The following is an 11,913-nucleotide window of genomic DNA, read 5'->3' on the forward strand; positions in this document are numbered from 1 at the left end:
TTTTGCGGAAGCTCGAGGCGATAGGCTACGTCTTCGATTCGTTCAAGAATCCTAAATGGACCCACAACGAGGTGCTAGTTTACCCTTCATATCGAAACGGACAACTCCTTTCCAAGGTGAAACTTTGAGAAGAACAAGGTCATCAACTTCGAAATCCAAGGGTCGTCATCGCTTATCAGCGTAAGACTTTTGGCGACTTCTAGCAGCGAGCAGGTTATTACGGATTTGAGCAATTTTGTCGGTGGTCTCTTGTACCATTTCGTGTCCGGTGAGCTGGGATTCACCGATCTCGTTCCAACAAATAGGAGAACAACATTTGCGGGCGTAGAGTGCTTCTAATGGAGCCATTTTAATGCTTGAGTGGTAACTATTGTTGTAATAAAACTCAATCAACGGAAGATGAGTGTCCCAATTACCACCAAAGTCAAGTACACAAGTTCTTAGCATATCTTCAAGGGTTTGAATGGTTTGTTCCGATTGGCCATCCGTTTGAGGATGATAAGCGGTGCTAAGATCAAGGTGGGTTCCCAAAGCGGTTTGAAGCGATTTCCAAAAGTGGGACACAAAACGACCATCACGGTCGGAGATGATACTCAAAGGTATACCATGGCGACTGTAACACCCCGACCAAAGGCGGATTATACATCGGGGCGCCACATATTGTTTCATTACTCGTGACACTATTGGGTGTCAATATTTAATAAATACATTCATTCGCGCACGCGCAGGGTAAACATAGATCATTAAAAATCAATATATTATAAATCATAATATTCGAACAGCAATAACTTGTCTTGATACATTTTAATCTAGGTCCAAAAGTAAAAACGTCCTACGTGTCCACAAGCTTCAGAACAGCTACAGCAAACCTGAACATGTGTTAAAATAAACGTCAAACACTTGCGTGTTGGTGAGAAATCAAGTTTAATACAATACATAGATAACAATAAATCTGCGCGCAACATGTGTATGTCTGGTTTTCAACAAGGGTGTAATCTGATCGGGACCAACTCTAAGATTCATAAGACTGCCAGTGCTCACAATTGAGCTCACAAACAAGACAAACTGTGTATGTGCAAACAAAAGAGAAAATCATAAACGATAGTTCTCCCGTGTTCATCTAATGGTACCATGAAAACTGCGGAATAGACCGACAAGACGGTTAATGATCCACACATACAAATAAACAGCCAAGTCTACGTCCTCAACACATGGGATACTGCGCGACTAAAGTTCATAAACAAGTTTAAGACTCTAAGTTTGTATGAACACATGAACATCCCAAAACATTAAAAGCAAAAAGGGATTAGGTACGAGATTACTCACTTGATAAACGATGCGGTGTAAGATAAAGCAAGAACCAACTTTAAACAAGCACAAGTTAACCTATAAATAAGATTATTGTTTTAATGAATTGATTTAAGTCTTGATTATAAGTTAGCATAATTAATAAGTAAATTATTATATATAATATATTACCGAAAATCAGGGCAGAGGAGAGGAGAAAACGGAGGCAAGAGAGGAGGCGGCAGAAGGACAATCGGCAGAGAGCAAAGGAAGAGAAAGATAATAAGTGTTTGTGTGTGTAGTGTTAAGAAAAATAACATTATTATTTATAGGGAAACCCTAGGGAACACAATCCCTAGAAAAGGGGAAAAAGATCTCAAAAAGCAAAAGATTCCAAAAGCAAAAGATATCAAAAGATATGGCAGCTACAGGGGGCAAGATAAAGCTGTCAGGGAACAGTAAACAGGCATGGGCGGGTCAGATAAAGGTACTGGTCAAGCATGGAAAAAGCAGATCTCAAAAGATAATGTCAGTCACTTTTTCTGCCAACCAATGGGGTTGGTGCGCATGCTGCGCCGAAAGTAACTTTTCAGACATAAAGCAGATTAGGTCAACAGCTCAAAAGATAAGACAACACAAAAGCAAACGGCTAGATTCAACAGAAGAAAACTCAAAGGGTTTAGCGCGAGAAGGCTAAGGCGCGCCGCGGGAAGAATCACATTTCTTAGCGCGCCGCGGGAGGAACTATAATTCCTAGCGCGCCGCGGGAAGAACTATAATTCTTCGCGCGTCGAGGGATGAACTACGATTCTTAGCGCGCTGCGAGAAGAACTACAAATCCTTAGCGCGTCGCGGGAAGAACTACCGTTCTTCGCGCGCTGCGAGAAGAATTACAATTCTTAGCGCGCTGCGAGAAGAGTTCGTCTCGCGTATCGCTGGAACAGATGGTCTTCACGCAGGCTTCCTTGAAAGGAGTCTGGCGCGTGGAGCTGCGCAGACAACCTTAGGCGGAAAGGAACAAAGGACAAGCAAAGAGTTAGAAGAAAAAGAGGGAAACAAGGCTTAAGGGCGGGACGGCGACAAGAGGGAAAAGAAGGCGGAAAGAGAGAAGAAGAGGGACGGGACGGCGGAAAGAAAGAGAGAGAGAGAGAGAGGCGGGAAGGAAAATATATTATTATTATTAAAAATAAAGTATAAGTATAAATAAATATTAAATCATAAAAGAAAGGGATCGGGTCAGAGAAACGGGTACCTGGGTCGGGTCGGATCAGGGCAGATGTTACAGTCTCCCCTACTTTAAGAAATTTCGTCCCGAAATTTATCTCGAAGTAGGTTGCGCAGAGAACAGGTGCGGGTACTTGATCTTCATTTGATCTTCCCTTTCCCATGTAAACTCGGCTCCGCGCTTGGACTCCCAGCGAACTTTCACGATAGGGATACGACTGCGCTTGGTTTGCTTTACCTCGCGATCCATAATCTCAACAGGCTTCTCAACGAAATGCATAGTTTCATCAACTTGAACTTCATCAAGTGGAATGTGAAGGTTCTCGTCAGCTAAACACTTCTTGAGATTGGATACATGGAACGTTGGATGCACATTACTGAGCGCGGGCGGCAGGTCAAGTCTGTAGGCAACTTTTCCTACACGCGCGAGAATCTTGAATGGACCAACATAACGAGGAGCAAGCTTACCCTTCTTCCCAAAGCGGACAACACCTTTCCAAGGTGACACTTTGAGGAGAACAAGATCACCAACTTGAAATTCGAGAGGCTTCCGCCTACGATCTGCGTAACTCTTCTGTCGGCTTCTGGCAGTCAGCAGATGATCACGGATCTTGGCGATTTTATCGGTTGTCTCTTGAACAAGTTCGGGTCCTGTGATTTGAGTTTCTCCCACATCGCTCCAACAAATCGGGGAGCGGCACTTACGACCGTAAAGTGCTTCAAATGGGGCCATACCAATACTGGAATGATAGCTGTTATTATAAGAGAACTCAATCAAAGGCAGGTGTGAATCCCAATTACCTCCAAAATCAAGAACACAAGATCGGAGCATATCCTCAAGAGTCTGAATAGTTCGCTCAGACTGACCGTCAGTCTGGGGATGATATGCCGTACTCATGTCCAAGCGAGTTCCTAGCGCAGATTGGAGAGATTTCCAAAAGCGAGATATAAAACGGCCATCGCGATCGGATATGATGCTCAAAGGAGTACCATGGCGGCAGACAATTTCCTTGACATAAAGCTGCGCGAGATGCTCAACACGGTAGTTTTCACGAATGGGCAGGAAGTGAGCAGACTTAGTCAAACGATCCACTATTACCCAAATGCTATCATGTTTGCTTGCTGTCAAAGGTAACTTGGTAATAAAGTCCATCGCTACACATTCCCATTTCCACGTAGGAATTTCTGGTTGTTCGAGCAAACCAGATGGGCGTTGGTGTTCAGCTTTTACCTTAGAACAAGTCAGGCATTTAGCTACGAACACAGCAATATCCTTCTTCATACCGGGCCACCAATAAGTAATGCGCAAATCCTTGTACATCTTATCAGCGCCAGGATGAACGGAATACCGAGATTTGTGTGCTTCACTCAGGATATCAGCGCGAAGATTCTCATCAAAGGGAATCCAGATGCGATTAAGATAGCAGAGAATTCCACTCAGATTAGGGACAAAGAGTGCTTCCGCGCCACACGCTAACTCGGCGCGAAGGTTACCATTACTGATGGATGCGCGCTGCGCGTCACGAATACGCGATTCAAGGTTGCTTTGAATCGGCGCGAAGTGAAGCTGGGTGCGCGGCAAAATACAGTTAAGTTGGCAGGGTTTTCGGCTGAGCGCATCGGCTACCACATTAGCCTTACCAGGATGATACCGGATCTCACAATCGTAATCACTGATAAGTTCGTTCCATCGGCGTTGCCTCATGTTGAGTTCCTTTTGATCAAAGATATGCTGAAGGCTTTTATGGTCAGTGTAGAGGATACACTTAGTACCATAAAGGTAGTGTCTCCAGATCTTCAAGGCAAAAACAACTGCGCCTAGTTCGAGGTCGTGAGTTGTATAATTCTTCTCGTGAACCTTAAGTTGCCTTGATGCGTAAGCGATAACCTTGCCTCGTTGCATAAGAACACAACCGAGACCTTGGTTGGAGGCATCGCAGTACACGACAAAATCATCATTACCCTCAGGTAGCGCAAGGACAGGAGCTTCACACAACAAACGCTTGAGCGTTAGAAAAGCTTCTTCTTGCTTCGAGCCCCAAATATACGGTTTACCTTTGTGCGTTAGAGCTGTTAAAGGCAAAGCGATCTTTGAGAAGTTCGAAATAAATCGCCGGTAGTAACCAGCTAAGCCCAGAAAGGAACGGATCTCGGTAGGAGTGGTCGGCGTAATCCAGTTCTTGATTGCTTCAATTTTGGATGGGTCGACATGAATACCCATCTTGTTCACAACATGGCCAAGAAACTGTACTTCATCAGACCAGAATTCACACTTGGAAAGCTTAGCATAGAGCTGCTCGGTTCTAAGCTTTTGCAATACCAATCGGAGATGTTGCTCATGCTCGGCCTTGGTCTTAGAATAAATCAGAACGTCATCGATAAACACAATCACGAATTTATCCAAGAAAGGCCTACACACCCGATTCATTAGATCCATGAAAACGGCGGGTGCGTTGGTTAAACCGAAGGACATGACCAAGAATTCAAAATGGCCATAACGAGTTCGAAAAGCAGTCTTCGGAACATCTTCATCGCGGATGCGCAACTGGTGATAGCCAGAGCGGAGATCAATCTTCGAGAAACAAGAGGCACCTTGGAGTTGATCAAAGAGGTCGTCAATACGCGGTAAGGGATACCGGTTTTTAATGGTGTGTTTGTTCAACTCGCGGTAATCAATACACATGCGAAACGATCCATCTTTCTTTTTAACGAACAACACCGGAGCACCCCAGGGCGAAGAGCTAGGGCGAATGAATCCTTTAGCAGTCAACTCTTGAAGTTGGCTTGCCAATTCTTGCATCTCAGCGGGCGCAAGACGGTAAGGAGATTTAGCTACGGGGGAAGCACCAGGGACAAGATCAATACGGAACTCGACTTCACGAGCGGGAGGGATACCAGGAAGATCATCAGGAAAAACTTCAGGAAAATCGCGCACAACAGGGATATCGCGAAGCTTCAACTTTTCTTCAGCAGGTTTGACCACATGGGCTAGAAATGCAATACACTCCTTCCGCATGAGTCTTTGGGCTTCGGCGCAAGACATAAGTTTAAGACCGCGGGAGGGTTTTTCGCCGTAGATGTGAAGATCACCATTTTCTCGAGGAATGCGAATCAACTTCTTGGCGCAAATAACTTCGGCGCGATTCTTCGAAAGCCAGTCCATACCAATGATAACATCCAAGCTTCCAAGAGGCATGGGGATGAGGTCAATCAGAAAATCGTTTTCGTTAAGGTTAAGCGTGCAATCTTTAATCACTGAGTTTATTAAAATAGTTTCGCCATTAGCCAATTCAACTGAAAAATCTTCTTTTAAATCATTGCGCGGTCGCGCAAGCTTCTGTTCAAACGCGCGAGAAATAAAACTTCGATCGGCGCCAGTATCAAAAAGTACAGAAGCATAAAATCCGTTAAGCAAAAATGTACCATTAACTACGTCATTATTCGCTTGCGCTTGGTGCGCGGTTATGTTAAAAGCTCGTCCACGCGTCACTTGGTTTGAAATCTGGTTCACCGGATTCGCCTGCGTAATCTGAACTTGTAGTCTCGGGCACGCGTTCCGGAAATGACTGGGATCACCGCAGTTAAAGCACGATCTGGGTCGTGGGTTTTGGTAGGTTGGTTGTGGGTTCTGCGGGTAGACTGGTGGTGTTGGCGCAATTGGGTTGGCGAGAAGGACTCTACAGTTTTCTGCAAGGTGACCAGCGCGGCCACATCGGGTACAAAGTCGACACGGGGTTTGGGTTGGGTGGTGAAATCTACAGGTTGGGCAAAAGGGGTGGTTTCCTGTGTAAGGTTTCTTAAGTGGCGGGGCAGGGAGTGCGGGATTGGTTAAGGCATAGTTATGGACTACAGGAGGTGTTGGGTAGGTTGACAGTGGGTTAGGCGCATAAACTGGAGGTTGGTAGATGGGTTGCTGGGCAATGGGCGGGTTGGTAAGCGCATAGGCCTTGCGCCTGCGCTTGAGGTTGTTACGGTTTGAGGGTTCTGGTTTGGTTTCTGTTGGTTCAGGGGCAGTCTTGGTGAGTTTGGTCTTCTCAGTTCCTCGCAGGAACAGGGTTCCTGCTCTGACATGGTTGTCGCTGAGCACAGCGGCCAACTCGATGGCGTCAGAGAGGGTAACTGGGTTTCTGTCCCATACAGAATCTTGAATTTCCATGGGGAGACCCCCAAGGAATTTCTCTATGGCTCGGCGTGAAGGGGTAACAAGGTGAGGGACAAGCAGGCTTAGTTCATGGAAGCGCGTCGCGTACTCGCGCGCTTCACCGCTGTATTGCTTCAAGTTCCAAAATTCCTCCTCCAGGCGCTTAACTTCGTTGGGAGGGCAGAATTATCGCGTCAAGAGATCCTTAAATTCCTCCCAGAGCATGCTGGAAGCAGCTTCTGCGCCACGCGCATGAGCTACTCCATTCCACCATGTAAGCGCTCTGGATTCCAGGACACTGGAAGCATATAGGGTTCGTCTGTCTGAGGGGCATTGGGTGTGGAGGAAAGTGTTTTCTATTTTCTCAAGCCACTGGAGCATCACGGTGGCTCCTTCAAGGCCTGTGAACTTTGGAGGGTTACCCGCGTTAAAGGATTTAATGTTATAACTAGAGGTGTTGGTATTGTTTTGGCTCAAAGCTTGGGCTATTGCGGCGGCCATTTCCTGGGAACGTTGCTGTCTACGCATGCGCGAGGCTTCTCTTCTCTGAAATCGGCGAGATAGCGGAGGCATTCTATAAAAATTTTAATTTTAGTTAATATCTTGATTTTAGCGCAAAGTTTTAATCTTATAAAGCTTGGTTTCGCGGAGTCAGTTACTGTCAAAAGTTAAAGTAAAATAAATGACCCTAAATGCAGACTTAATAAAGGTAACAAATTCGAATCAAGAATCGACAATTCATGTATCACCATGACTTTCCGAATTCCCAATTTAAAATATACGAGCAAACGAGTATTGGAGATTGACGATTCATGTATCACCATGACTTTTCAATCTTCAATATAAAACATACAAGAAAATGAGTATTGGAGGTTGACAATTCATGTATCACCATGACTTTTCAAGTCTCCAACCTCAGAACATAATCGTAAAGGGAAATTGAAAATCAACTATTCATGTATCACCATGACTTTTCGGATTTTCAAATCCAACAAACGAATATGTAAGTAAAATCAATAAAAATCGAAATTCAACAAAAATCGAAATATCGCGAAATAAAACATAAAATCATATACTGCGCAAGCGCGAGCATATTCATGAATAACGAGTAATTACTAATAAGCGCGCAAACATGAGATTTCTCTCATGCGCGAGAAGGGACTCTTAGGTATTCTAGGCCGTTACGTCTAACCACCTATCCTAAAGTCAACGAGCTCTGATACCAATCTGTAACACCCCGACCAAAGGCGGATTATACATCGGGGCGCCACATATTGTTTCATTACTCGTGACACTATTGGGTGTCAATATTTAATAAATACATTCATTCGCGCACGCGCAGGGTAAACATAGATCATTAAAAATCAATATATTATAAATCATAATATTCGAACAGCAATAACTTGTCTTGATACATTTTAATCTAGGTCCAAAAGTAAAAACGTCCTACGTGTCCACAAGCTTCAGAACAGCTACAGCAAACCTGAACATGTGTTAAAATAAACGTCAAACACTTGCGTGTTGGTGAGAAATCAAGTTTAATACAATACATAGATAACAATAAATCTGCGCGCAACATGTGTATGTCTGGTTTTCAACAAGGGTGTAATCTGATCGGGACCAACTCTAAGATTCATAAGACTGCCAGTGCTCACAATTGAGCTCACAAACAAGACAAACTGTGTATGTGCAAACAAAAGAGAAAATCATAAACGATAGTTCTCCCGTGTTCATCTAATGGTACCATGAAAACTGCGGAATAGACCGACAAGACGGTTAATGATCCACACATACAAATAAACAGCCAAGTCTACGTCCTCAACACATGGGATACTGCGCGACTAAAGTTCATAAACAAGTTTAAGACTCTAAGTTTGTATGAACACATGAACATCCCAAAACATTAAAAGCAAAAAGGGATTAGGTACGAGATTACTCACTTGATAAACGATGCGGTGTAAGATAAAGCAAGAACCAACTTTAAACAAGCACAAGTTAACCTATAAATAAGATTATTGTTTTAATGAATTGATTTAAGTCTTGATTATAAGTTAGCATAATTAATAAGTAAATTATTATATATAATATATTACCGAAAATCAGGGCAGAGGAGAGGAGAAAACGGAGGCAAGAGAGGAGGCGGCAGAAGGACAATCGGCAGAGAGCAAAGGAAGAGAAAGATAATAAGTGTTTGTGTGTGTAGTGTTAAGAAAAATAACATTATTATTTATAGGGAAACCCTAGGGAACACAATCCCTAGAAAAGGGGAAAAAGATCTCAAAAAGCAAAAGATTCCAAAAGCAAAAGATATCAAAAGATATGGCAGCTGCAGGGGGCAAGATAAAGCTGTCAGGGAACAGTAAACAGGCATGGGCGGGTCAGATAAAGGTACTGGTCAAGCATGGAAAAAGCAGATCTCAAAAGATAATGTCAGTCACTTTTTCTGCCAACCAATGGGGTTGGTGCGCATGCTGCGCCGAAAGTAACTTTTCAGACATAAAGCAGATTAGGTCAACAGCTCAAAAGATAAGACAACACAAAAGCAAACGGCTAGATTCAACAGAAGAAAACTCAAAGGGTTTAGCGCGAGAAGGCTAAGGCGCGCCGCGGGAAGAATCACATTTCTTAGCGCGCCGCGGGAGGAACTATAATTCCTAGCGCGCCGCGGGAAGAACTATAATTCTTCGCGCGTCGAGGGATGAACTACGATTCTTAGCGCGCTGCGAGAAGAACTACAAATCCTTAGCGCGTCACGGGAAGAACTACCGTTCTTCGCGCGCTGCGAGAAGAATTACAATTCTTAGCGCGCTGCGAGAAGAGTTTGTCTCGCGTATCGCTGGAACAGATGGTCTTCACGCAGGCTTCCTTGAAAGGAGTCTGGCGCGTGGAGCTGCGCAGACAACCTTAGGCGGAAAGGAACAAAGGACAAGCAAAGAGTTAGAAGAAAACGAGGGAAACAAGGCTTAAGGGCGGGACGGCGACAAGAGGGAAAAGAAGGCGGAAAGAGAGAAGAAGAGGGACGGGACGGCGGAAAGAAAGAGAGAGAGAGAGAGAGGCGGGAAGGAAAATATATTATTATTATTAAAAATAAAGTATAAGTATAAATAAATATTAAATCATAAAAGAAATGGATCGGGTCAGAGAAACGGGTACCTGGGTCGGGTCGGATCAGGGCAGATGTTACAGCGACAAACAATCTCGTTGACATAGATTTGAGCGAGCTGATTGATTGGAAGTTTCTCTCGAATGGGAATGAAATATGCTGACTTGGTTAATCGATCGACGATTACCCAAATACTATCATGCTGCCTTTTTGTGGTTGGAAGTTTTTTGACGAAGTCCATCGCAATGTTTTCCCACTTCCAAACTGGAATAACAGGTTGCACGAGCAAACCGGAAGGTTTTTGATGCACGGCTTTTACTTTGGCACATGTTAGATATTTCCCAACGTAGATAGCGATATCTTTCTTCATGCCGGGCCACTAGAAAGTAGTTCGAAGGTCGAATTACATCTTATCTGCACCGGGGTGGACAGAATCAAGACTTGTGAGTTTCGTCCATGATAACTGTGTGAAGATTGTCACGATATGGGACCCAAAGACGATTAAGAAAGTAAAGCAAACCATCACGCTTGGTTTCGAGTTGGAGTTCAGCACCACACGACATCTCTTTGTACATATTGCCTTCGGTAACCGAGATGTGTTGGGCTTCAAAGATACGTAGCTAAAGGTCGGTTGGAATAATAACGCTTTGGAGAAGAATGCTCTTAACATGGGTTTTGCGACTGAGGGCATTAGCCACTACGTTTGCTTTACCGGGATGGTAACGTATTTCACAATCGTAGTCGCTAAGGAGTTCGGCCCATCGTCGTTGCCTAATATTTAAATCCTTTTGGTCGAAAATGTGTTGGAGGCTCTTGTGGTCGGTGAATACCACACATTTCGTTCCATACAAATAGTGTCTCCATATTTTCAACGCGAATACAACAGCACCAAGCTCAAGGTCGTGTGTCGTATAATTCTTCTCGTGAACCTTAAGTTGTCGTGACGCATAGGCGATAACCTTGCCTCGTTGCATGAGAACGCATCCGAGACCTTGATTCGAGGCATCACAATAGACAACAAAATCCTCGTTTCCTTCGGGAAGGGCCATGATAGAAGCGCCGCAAAGCATACGCTTTAAGGTTTGAAAGGCTTCCTCTTGCTTAGCCCCCCACTCATAAGGTTTACCCTTATGAGTTAAGGCGGTGATAGGCAAAGCAATCTTGGAAAAGTTGAAAATGAAACGGCGGTAATAACCGGCAAGAACAAGAAAGGATCGAACTTCCGTGGATGAAGTCGAAGTCTTCCAATTTTTAACAGCTTCGATTTTAACGGGATCGACATGAATGCCTTTTTCGTTAACGAAGTGGCCAAGGAATTGGACTTCGTTTAACTAGAACTCGCACTTGGAAAACTTGGTAAAAAGTTGTTCTTTCTTCAATAATTCGAGGATATCATGCAGATTCTTTTCATGCTCAACTTTTAGATTTCGAGTAAATGAGAATGTCCTCGACGAACACGATCACGAACTTATAAAGATAAGGCTTGCACACGCGGTTCATGTAACACCCCGACCAAAGGCGGATTATACATCGGGGCGCCACATATTGTTTCATTACTCGTGACACTATTGGGTGTCAATATTTAATAAATACATTCATTCGCGCACGCGCAAAGTATACATAAGATAACATAAATCATCATAAATCAATATATTATAAATCATAATATTCGAACAGCAATAACTTGTCTTGATACATTTTAATCTAGGTCAAAAATAAAGAAAACTTCCTACGTGTCAACAAGCTCCAAAACAGCTACTGCAAACCTGAACATGTGTTAAAATAAAACGTCAAACACTTGCGTGTTGGTGAGAAATCAAGTTTAATACAATACATAGATAACAATAAATCTGCGCGCAACATGTGTATGTCTGGTTTTCAACAAGGGTGTAATCTGATCGGGACCAACTCTAAGATTCATAAGACTGCCAGTGCTCACAATTGAGCTCACAAACAAAACAAACTGTGCATGTGTAAACAAAAGAGAAAATCATAAACGATAGTTCTCCCGTGTTCATCTAATGGTACCATGAAAACTGCGGAATAGACCGACAAGACGGTTAATGATCCACACATACAAATAAACAGCCAAGTCTACGTCCTCAACACATGGGATACTGCGCGACTAAAGTTCATAAACAAGTTTAAGACTCTAAGT

This window comes from Bidens hawaiensis, unplaced genomic scaffold (assembly GCF_021521415.1).
Source record: "Bidens hawaiensis isolate Kalapana, Puna unplaced genomic scaffold, B.hawaiensis_p1.1 tig00022875_1, whole genome shotgun sequence".
In the NCBI taxonomy this organism is placed as follows: Eukaryota; Viridiplantae; Streptophyta; class Magnoliopsida; order Asterales; family Asteraceae; genus Bidens; species Bidens hawaiensis.